Below are 9073 nucleotides of genomic sequence, written 5' to 3'. Positions count from 1 at the left end.
TCGGCATGCTCATCTTCAGTCTCTTCAGCGTACTGTCTCTTCATTTTTACGGTGATCCCTGGCCTCCTTCAGGCTGGCCGACTACTCACCATCCATACTGCGGCCTCAACTATGTCTGCGGCGACGCGAGCTCTCCCCTTATCTACTCCCGGTTAACACAGCTGTGGAGCGTGGGGGTGACGTCATACAGAGGGCGCCAGCTGTGGCGATTGCCAGGCAACGGCGAACGCGCGCCTGTAGGAGCGGTGGCCACGCGGCGACCGCGACGAGCCGAGTCGCCGGAGAATCGAGGCCCGTGGTGTGACGTAACACAGAGGGCGCGGCGAACGCCCAATGGCTAGGGAGCCTACATGCAAGCGCTGTGTAGTAACAACACACACAACAGCGCTTGCGTGTAGGCTCCCTACCAATGGCTTAAGTCCCTATATAAGAAAAGTACCGCCATCCTTTCATTATCGCCGCTTCTCTGTCTCCTGTATCTCAGATTGGACGATGATAGCGTGCGCTTTTCACTTTATATTTTGTTTTTTTTCCGCCTCAGAGCCATGTTGAAAGTCCTCTGCGCAGCACAGTCGTCTGCGACGGTGGCGGCGGCGCGCGCACGGCCTGAAAGCTTCAACGTACTTTCTAGGTGCGCCACCATCGACTTGGCTTTCGCAAGCAAAAAGTAAAAAAAAAGCAAGCGCTTCAGGAGAGGAGGCTGCGGAGGAAAAGTAGATGGCGGTACTATATAGGGACTTTAGCAATGGCGGGAGCGGTGGCCGTGCGGCGACCGCGACGAGCCAAGTTGGTGGAGAATCGAGGGCCATGGTGTGACGTCACAGTGCGGACACTGCTCAAAGTGCGGCGACGGCAAAGAGGTGAAAACCTGGCGTCATGTAGATATCGCTAAAAGAAAATCCAGATACGCGATGCACGCTCTTGCTCTAAAGTATGGACAAATTCCAAACAACATAACGTAACTTCAGAAAGGCTGTAGTTTGCGAACAATAAAAAAGAATCCAACTTTAGACCAACCATTGTCCTACATGTACAGAATTAGGTCCATGTCTTTACAAATTATCGAACGAAGCAATACAAAGGAAATATGTAATGAATAACCAGTGTAACAGTGAGCTTAGCGGCGGATCAGAGAACCTTGTGTTTTGCTGGCCGCGAACGATGAGACAAAGAGAAATCGGGCTTTGAATTTGTAGGTAGCCCCGTCGTGCCCACTACTGACGTTTCCGCCACTGCTTTCCAGCGTTGTGGTTTCGGCTTCCTTGGATATTCCCGCATCGGAGCCAGTTCCGTTCACGGTGCTCTCATCGATACGTTCACCATTGCCATACCATTGCCTTGCGGAATGGTGGCCCTCAGCTGTATTTCTACGGTGGCTAGCTTTTCTTCCACCGCCTTTGTCTGCTACTGTTCACTCTTAAGTTCCTTTTCTAGCTTTCCACCCCACTTTCCGTACTGCCAGCGCAGTCTAGCGGCGGCACCTAGAAGCATGCGCATGCGCAGTGCGTCCGACATGCGAGAATTCTACTTTCGCGCACCTTGCGTCAAGCAAGCTCGCGCGTCTCGTCTGCTGCACGCGCACTGCAATAACGAGCGGTACGCTTCAAGAGCGACAGCATCTTGAACTTGCAATTACGTTCCAGGCGATGTATGAATTAACTTGAAATGGTATTGTGCCAACGTTCCCAAGATCATCGTTTGTCTGTAACTAGCTTTTACCACGCTGTCTATTTTGCTTGTGGGCCTAATAAAATTAAATATGGGTTTGACGTGCAAAAAGACGATCTCCTTATTAGGCACGCTGTAGTGGGGGACTCCGTAATTTGGACCACCTGAGGTCTTTAACATGCAACTAAACAATACACTGGTGTCTTCGCATTTCGCCCCCATCGAACTGCGATCACCGTGGCCGGGATTCGATCCCGCGACCTCGTGCTCAGCAGCGCAACACCATAGCCACTGAGCAACCACGGCAGGTTTTGTGGGCGTAATGTAACAGTGATCTTCGGGAAGGTGTATACAGGTGTTTTAGCGGACACTTTCAGAAAGTTAAAAAAAAACTGCCTGTGGTAGACAGTGCACTTCTAGTCCGTGAGCTGGTCTGCTCGAAGAGGCAGATATTACTTGGAAAAAGATAAATGCATAATCGACTAATAAAAAAAATCATTACGTTTGTCACTAATTACCTGCCTGCTGCTTCCTCGGTGTCTTGTCGCACAGAAAGTCGGTGGAATGCGGCGAGCTTGATTTCTCAGCAATATCGTCCAAATCATGCCAGTCTACAGCCAACATGCAAACGTGGAAACTGTAAAAAAGAGAAAAAAAAACACACCAATTTAAACGCAAAACTGGAAAACACAAACTTGCAGCGCAAAACTCGAAGGACCACTCAGCTGCGTTCAGTTGGACATTAATGCTTTCGCGTTCACAACTCGTAAGGCGTGTTTAGTCGTCCTCGGATTTTCGGTTACAGTCGTAACGGTCCCTACCGAGGAAGAGAAAAACAGCTAGCAGACGACAAGCGAGCGCGCCGATGACGTGATGCGCGCCAAGGGAAGCTACTCTCGTCGCGCACAGATATTGTGAGGTGCTGGTAGTACAGAAAGCCACGCGCTTCCGTGTTCACGCTCAAAAAGACCGCGACTGTACTCTAGCTATACGTGGACTGTGGGCGGAGTTTATAAAGGGGTCTATAAGATGCAACTTAGCGTACAGCCAGTGTATAACTGTGAGTTTTTTTCAACTCGCATTCATTTATCTAAGCGCACGTACTTGTTCATTGAAAGAAACGCGTTTCGAGTGTTTAAACATGCACTCAACAGAGAGGTTGGCTATATTAAGCGGAACCGCCTGCCTCACTTTTCTACACGGGCTCTTAATTCTCTGATGTGACGGTAGTAGAGAAGAGTCATTTTTTTTTTCTCTTTCCCAAACAATTTGGAACACGTTAGCTTTCACTGGCTCCGCGGACAGCAAGCACCACCTCGCACTCTCGCGTGGCAATTCGGCGCGTGACCGTTTGGAGCGCGACAAAGAGAAGAACGAGCAGCCGCTCAACCAAACATTTCTAAAATTTTACAGTTTTCCAATTAACGATCGGAGTATGCATTTATAAACGATCCAACCCCTTCCTAGCTCATTGGCCACGTTTTCACACCCACAGATTATTTTTGTACAAAAACAAATAGACAGTTTAAATGTAAAAATTCGAGACGTTATTCCATCGTATGACTCAAATCAGAATTTAAAGATGAATTCGATGAAATTTTCCCACACAACCCAAGTTTCATTCAATCAGGTTATTAAATAATTTATTGCAAGATTATCTTGCGGATGTACACACAATTAACATAATAGCCACTGACGCTTCTGTGAGCGACGATAAGGCGAGCGTAGGCATTTTCTCGACGTCGCTTGCCTGGTCATTCTCCTTGAGACTGCCAGAGTTTACTCCCGTATTTGAAGCTGAGCTCTTAGCAATGATTCTTGCACTGCGTAAACTACCTTTAAATGAATCCAACGCGATTATTATAACAGATTCCCTTTCTGTCTGTACTGCGCTTACAACTTCAACAAATTCACCCAGCTCTAAAGACGTTTCTAACATTAGTTCCCCCCCCCCCCTCCAGCTGAATCTTGCAAAATTATGATGGTACCACGACACTGCGGATTACATCTCAATGAAATGGCCGATTCATGAGCGCGAGCATCCCTGAATACACCGTTAATATCGGTCCTTCCAGTGGTGGCACAAATAACAGCGATCAGATGTCGGAAATATACAATTCGTATGGATATCATGGAAACAATAACATCATGGACTGAATTTCAGCACCTAAAATTTCCGTGGAAAATTCATTGGTGTCCATCAAGACAATATGAAGTAATCATTACAAAATTACTCTGCCGTGTCGCACCATAAAACCTACATTTACACAGGGCTGGTCCGGCGATATCGCCGCTGTGTCAATTCTGCCTAGAAATAGAAACCGTAAAACACTAATTTTTTAATATGCCGTCGCATAAATTACAAAAAAAGGCTTCTTGAAATACCGCGTGATAAATTAAGGGTTAATTTAACATCAGAAACAGTACTCACTTTCGGTGCCTCGGTATTTGGCTTTAGCCACAGGAACGTATTTGATGCCGTTTGTGGTTTCATTCAGTCAACAAAACGAATAAAACTTTATATCCCCCTTCTACAATTCTCTGAGATATTTCAGTTTTAATACATGGCATTATTACTATAAATTATGCTATTTAGGAAAATTGATCTGTCTGCTCTGATTACTAAATTGCACAATAACTGTAGCTTCAAAAGCCAGACCTAAAAGTTCAGGGGCTCAATTCGTGGCCAATCCCCCGAAGTGGGTACGAGCCATGTGCCGAGGACATCATCATTATCATCATCGTTCCTCGGATCGCCAATCCCCCGAGGTGGGTATGCGCCATGGTATAGGAAGCAAGCATAAGCAAGCAATCGCCAATCGACGTAAGTGTGTTTTTTGCTCTTCGAAGAGCGGGGCATGTGCCGCATTGGTCAAAAATTACGTAGAAAAACATCCAGCGAGTAAGCATGTGCGCCGAAAGCAGCAATGCCTGACGATCCGCTGCTTTTTTTGGCAGTTGCCGACTCCTGTCGATATCCGGTAGCACCTATAGCAAACTGCGACACCCTATTATTCGACGAGACAGACGAACGAAAGAACAGTGATGGACATGCCTATAACGGAGGAAATCAACAGGAATATCACTGCGCGATATGGACCCAAATAGTTAACGCTGCTAATTCTCTCGTCTTATTCGCAGCTGCAACATGGCGCTGCCACAACAAGCGCTTCAGGAAGCCGACGCGAAGCACCAGGCCGCTATCAAACGCCGCTTCAAAGGGGTCAATGCGACTGCTCAGAAAGTCGCCGCGCACTATATACCCCGTTCCATACATAGCAGTCAGCGCTGCGGAGGCTAGAGAGACTTCTTGAAGTGGCTTCGTTCGCACTTGGATACAGTTCGATGTTTTTTTGACGGCAATTGTGCGGAACTGTTTCTTTATATAGGCTCACCGTTGAATGAAACAAGTTTTAATCCTTCAAACCAAACACACTGTGGTGTACGGCTGCTAATGCGTTCTTTTACATAATTTTTATTTGTGCTATTCTTTTCGAGCCTTTTTTTATTTGCCACCCGTCGCGAGGAGCCTCACGTGCATGCTCGTGCGAGCGAACGCTGTTGGCACGCAGCGAAGCGTGGACGGAACGCGCGCAGTGACAACTTTTCTTGACCGAACTTGTTGCGTATAGTTTCCACAGCGTTGACTGCTATGTGTATGGAACGAAGTATAAGTGCACGTGAAGGTTTGATAGACATGCATAGTATATGTGCCATGAGGTATCGCATCATGTCAAGACAACAAGCCCGAGACGAGGTCTGCTTGCTTAACTGCGCTTACAAGCATCCGATGTCGTTAAAGAAAGTGTAATAATGAAAAAGAAAAACGCCAGTCTCCGTTTTTCCGGGAATTTCTCATAGATATATACATATATCTGCAAGGTTCGCGCAAAAAGAAAGAGCGACGGGAAATAGCTGTCTCATTCACTCAATATCCACGCTTGTTTGCAAGTAATAAGCGTCCTATTTGGAAATCGCAACAGTGCAGGCGTGAAATACATTAATCCTGACCGTAACGTCACAGCTTTATTTTGTCATTATTCATTCTCACGTGTATTTGTGTTTGCTTGTGCGGGGTTCCACTGTTGATATACGAACCTAATATAGTTTTTAATACTGCAGAAAATGCAGTTATAGAGCAGTTATGAGTGTACCGAATACCCAGAATATTGAATCGTCATTCGGTGAGTTTAAATTGCTGACTATTTATGAGGTCTAACGAAAAAAAAGTTAGTTGATCTTGTTAAAAACTTTATTAGATACAAGAAACGTGACATTAAAGAAGGATAAGTGCATATGCCTACAACCTATAGCTTCAAAATCTACACTACCACACATAGGACTCGTACTCCCTACGGTTTCCAAATGCTTGCTTATCAAATGCACAACTTTTTGAAAATGCATTCTACAGTATACTTGGCATCTGAGAGAGCTTCGCTTATTGCACAATACAAAAAAGAGAGAAAAGAAAGCATTCTATTGTTTCCTACCGTAAAATTGGACGTTTCAGTTTGTGCTGGTGGCACATTTCTCTGCGCAAGTACTACTGATTTTCACAATTTGTATTTTGTGTTTTCTTGACAACGTGCACCTATTTTTAACGCTTATGTAAGTGCTCACATATTACTATTGTAACCGATGCGTGCTTATGAGCTGCAAGTATTTGCTTTCTTATTGTTTAGGGAGCGAAGGGCTTAGTCAGGTGTGAAAAGCACCTTTATTCTGGCTCTCCATGGTTTGTTTTCTGTTGTAAAGGAACCAAAATAAACTTCAACTCGGGAAACCGAGTTGCTCTCATATGGGCAAGGAGACACACAAAAAGGCCAACACAAGGTGCCACTGTATTCTTTATATCGACTAGGACTACTATAGAATTTAGAGAAGAGAGATTCGGCTGGGAAAAAGACTGGTTTATTCCATACTAGCTGACTCACTCGATTTTCTGCATTCAATGAAGCTCTTGGCAAAAAAGGAAAAAAAAAGCGCATGCACCCCCTCGCTCCCACTGTCACGTGCTAGACAACACGAAGCTCACTTCGCTCGCCGCTGCTGTCGCGTTTCGTCACGCCAGCGTTTTGACAGCGAGTGTCCAGGGTCATCGAGTGTGATGTGTTCATGTTTGCTGGGAGCGCTGACACCATGCTCGTTAATTTAGTTAGAAATCGAATGTTTACATGTTGATATGGCCAATATAAGTACTATCTTTGCTTCGTATGGCTCTCTGATTTATTTTGTATCGCAATAGATGATTCGCCTTTCGGGCGAAAGTTTGACTTTTTGATGCAGTTTATAAACAAGTTTCAAGTAAGCGAGATCGTACGTTCGAATTTTTATAATAATTGCGTACTGCCGTAAAAAGCCGACTGTCGTCTGCTCACGCTCGGCCTCGGCCACCCTAGTAGCAATTCAAATTTGTTCACCCTGCTCATCGGTGTCGTAGCCGTCGGGTCTCCCTAATTTCGTCTAGTTTTAAATACCCAACTGGCCTCGCACCTAGCGGAACTCGCACACACGTACCCCAAATGTGTTTGGATCAGTGCGCGTCTTCTTACTGTTACTGTGTATATTTATTGAGGAACTTCAATAAGCAGGCTTATTAAACAAGCGGACCTGTGCTTTGAAATTTCGATAATAGTTACGTACTGCCGGAAGAAACCGACTATCGTCTGCTTACGCTCGGTCGCGGCCGCCCGTGTAGGAGTTCCCTTGGCCACCCTGCTTATCGGTGTCGTAGCCGACGGGCCTCGCTAGTTTCAAATTTTTGTAACTGCTCGGCGCGGTCATCTCGTGGCTCCCGGTGTGCATGCGCTCGGGCGTAGGCGTGTGCCTGCTGATTGCCGCGTAAGGACTCATGCCCCGGAGTCCACACAATATTATGTATGGTGGCAGCTGGTGGGCTCCATTCAGAATTTTTACACTGGAATAATTTCTGCATGCCGTCAGAACTATGACGAAATCCCACTGCGGCGTCGTGATGGCTAACGCTATCGCTAGTTCCTCTGCCTCCGCAGCGCTCACTCTGGAAACCGACGACGCATTTATTTCGGACCCGTGATTGTCGACTACGCTGGTGACGAATGCGGTGCTCCTTGCGGTGCTGGCCGCGTCTATGTACAAGACATTAAGGTGGTTTCCATACTTTCTCGCGAGCGCCTGCGCTCGGGCTTGTCTCCGTCCGATGTGGCAGTTTGGGCACATGTTCCTGGGAAGTGGTGAGACGTGCATAGTTTCTTGTATTCCTGTGTTGGGATTTTGGTCAGTGCGCTGATCTTCCGTACGGAATATCCAAGACGCTCCAAGAAGCAGCGTCCCGCTATTGTGCGTAGTAGTCTTTACTTCTGGCGTACCAGGTGGGCCTCTATCGATTTCCCGTGCGATGTTGTACACCCCTGTCTGCCTGCGGGTATTCCAAGCAGTGAATTGCAGTACAATTAAGAACATTAGAGAGATATGCGTAGCATCGTTCCACAAGTTATTTCTGCACCAAGTTTTCCATTTAATTCCACGACACTTATCAAAAAAATTCTAAGCCCTTGCTCAGGAGCGTTTTATGTGGTCTTTTGGGGGAACACACAAAACATATCCAGGCTAAATATCTGTTTGCGACTGATGCGTCCTTTTGTGACGAGAGATCAGGAGTCGTCTTATTCTTTCCGCACCTGTGTTGGTATTTCTCTTTCCTACTTCCTCATTTTAAACCTATTTTTGAGACCAAATAATGGCCATCAAAGTTGCTCTGCTGAAGTTTGCATGAAATGTGTCAACATTGTTAATTTAAGAGATTCGCTATATGTGTGCTGAATGCTTGCTTGAAGAACAGGCTCGAAAATACTGCCAACATTTCATTGTTTAGCAGCCCTCCGAGCTGCAATTTAAGAAATAATTAGTGCTTTTGGCAGCAGGATTACAACCTCCATATTCCTAGAAGAGAAAGAAAAGTTCGTTTCGACTGATTGATTGATTGATTATTTTAATTGTGCCGCCCGCTTTTTGGTCCACCCTCCGTGATGGGTGTGTGCCACATTGAGGAAATCATCATCACCCTCCTCCGGGGCTATGCTAACTGTGGGTATTCAAAGCAGTGAATTGCTGTACCACATATTTTTGAAGGTGGTAATGAATAATTTTCTTTAATTTTCAGTGATTCTCGTAACACACTTGCAATGGACCGATGCATTTATCAAGTGGTTAACCTGAATGCATGCTGCCATATTAAATGTAATCTTAAACGCAAAAACTTCTTTTTCTTTTTGCCGCGTGAGCACGGTCAGCTCGTGGTCGCGAGCACGACGGCCGCGAGACGAACGCGTTCGTTTTTCCAGGCGACCGCTCACTTGCCCAGTGACCATCGACGAGCCTCGCTGTTCGCACCTGCTGGCCCCTGTCCCCACGGAGAAACACTAGT

Source organism: Dermacentor silvarum, unplaced genomic scaffold, assembly GCF_013339745.2.
Source record: "Dermacentor silvarum isolate Dsil-2018 unplaced genomic scaffold, BIME_Dsil_1.4 Seq1012, whole genome shotgun sequence".
Lineage (NCBI taxonomy): Eukaryota > Metazoa > Arthropoda > Arachnida > Ixodida > Ixodidae > Dermacentor > Dermacentor silvarum.
The sequence above is the reverse complement of the archived record's forward strand: the minus strand, read 5'-3'. Positions refer to the sequence as shown.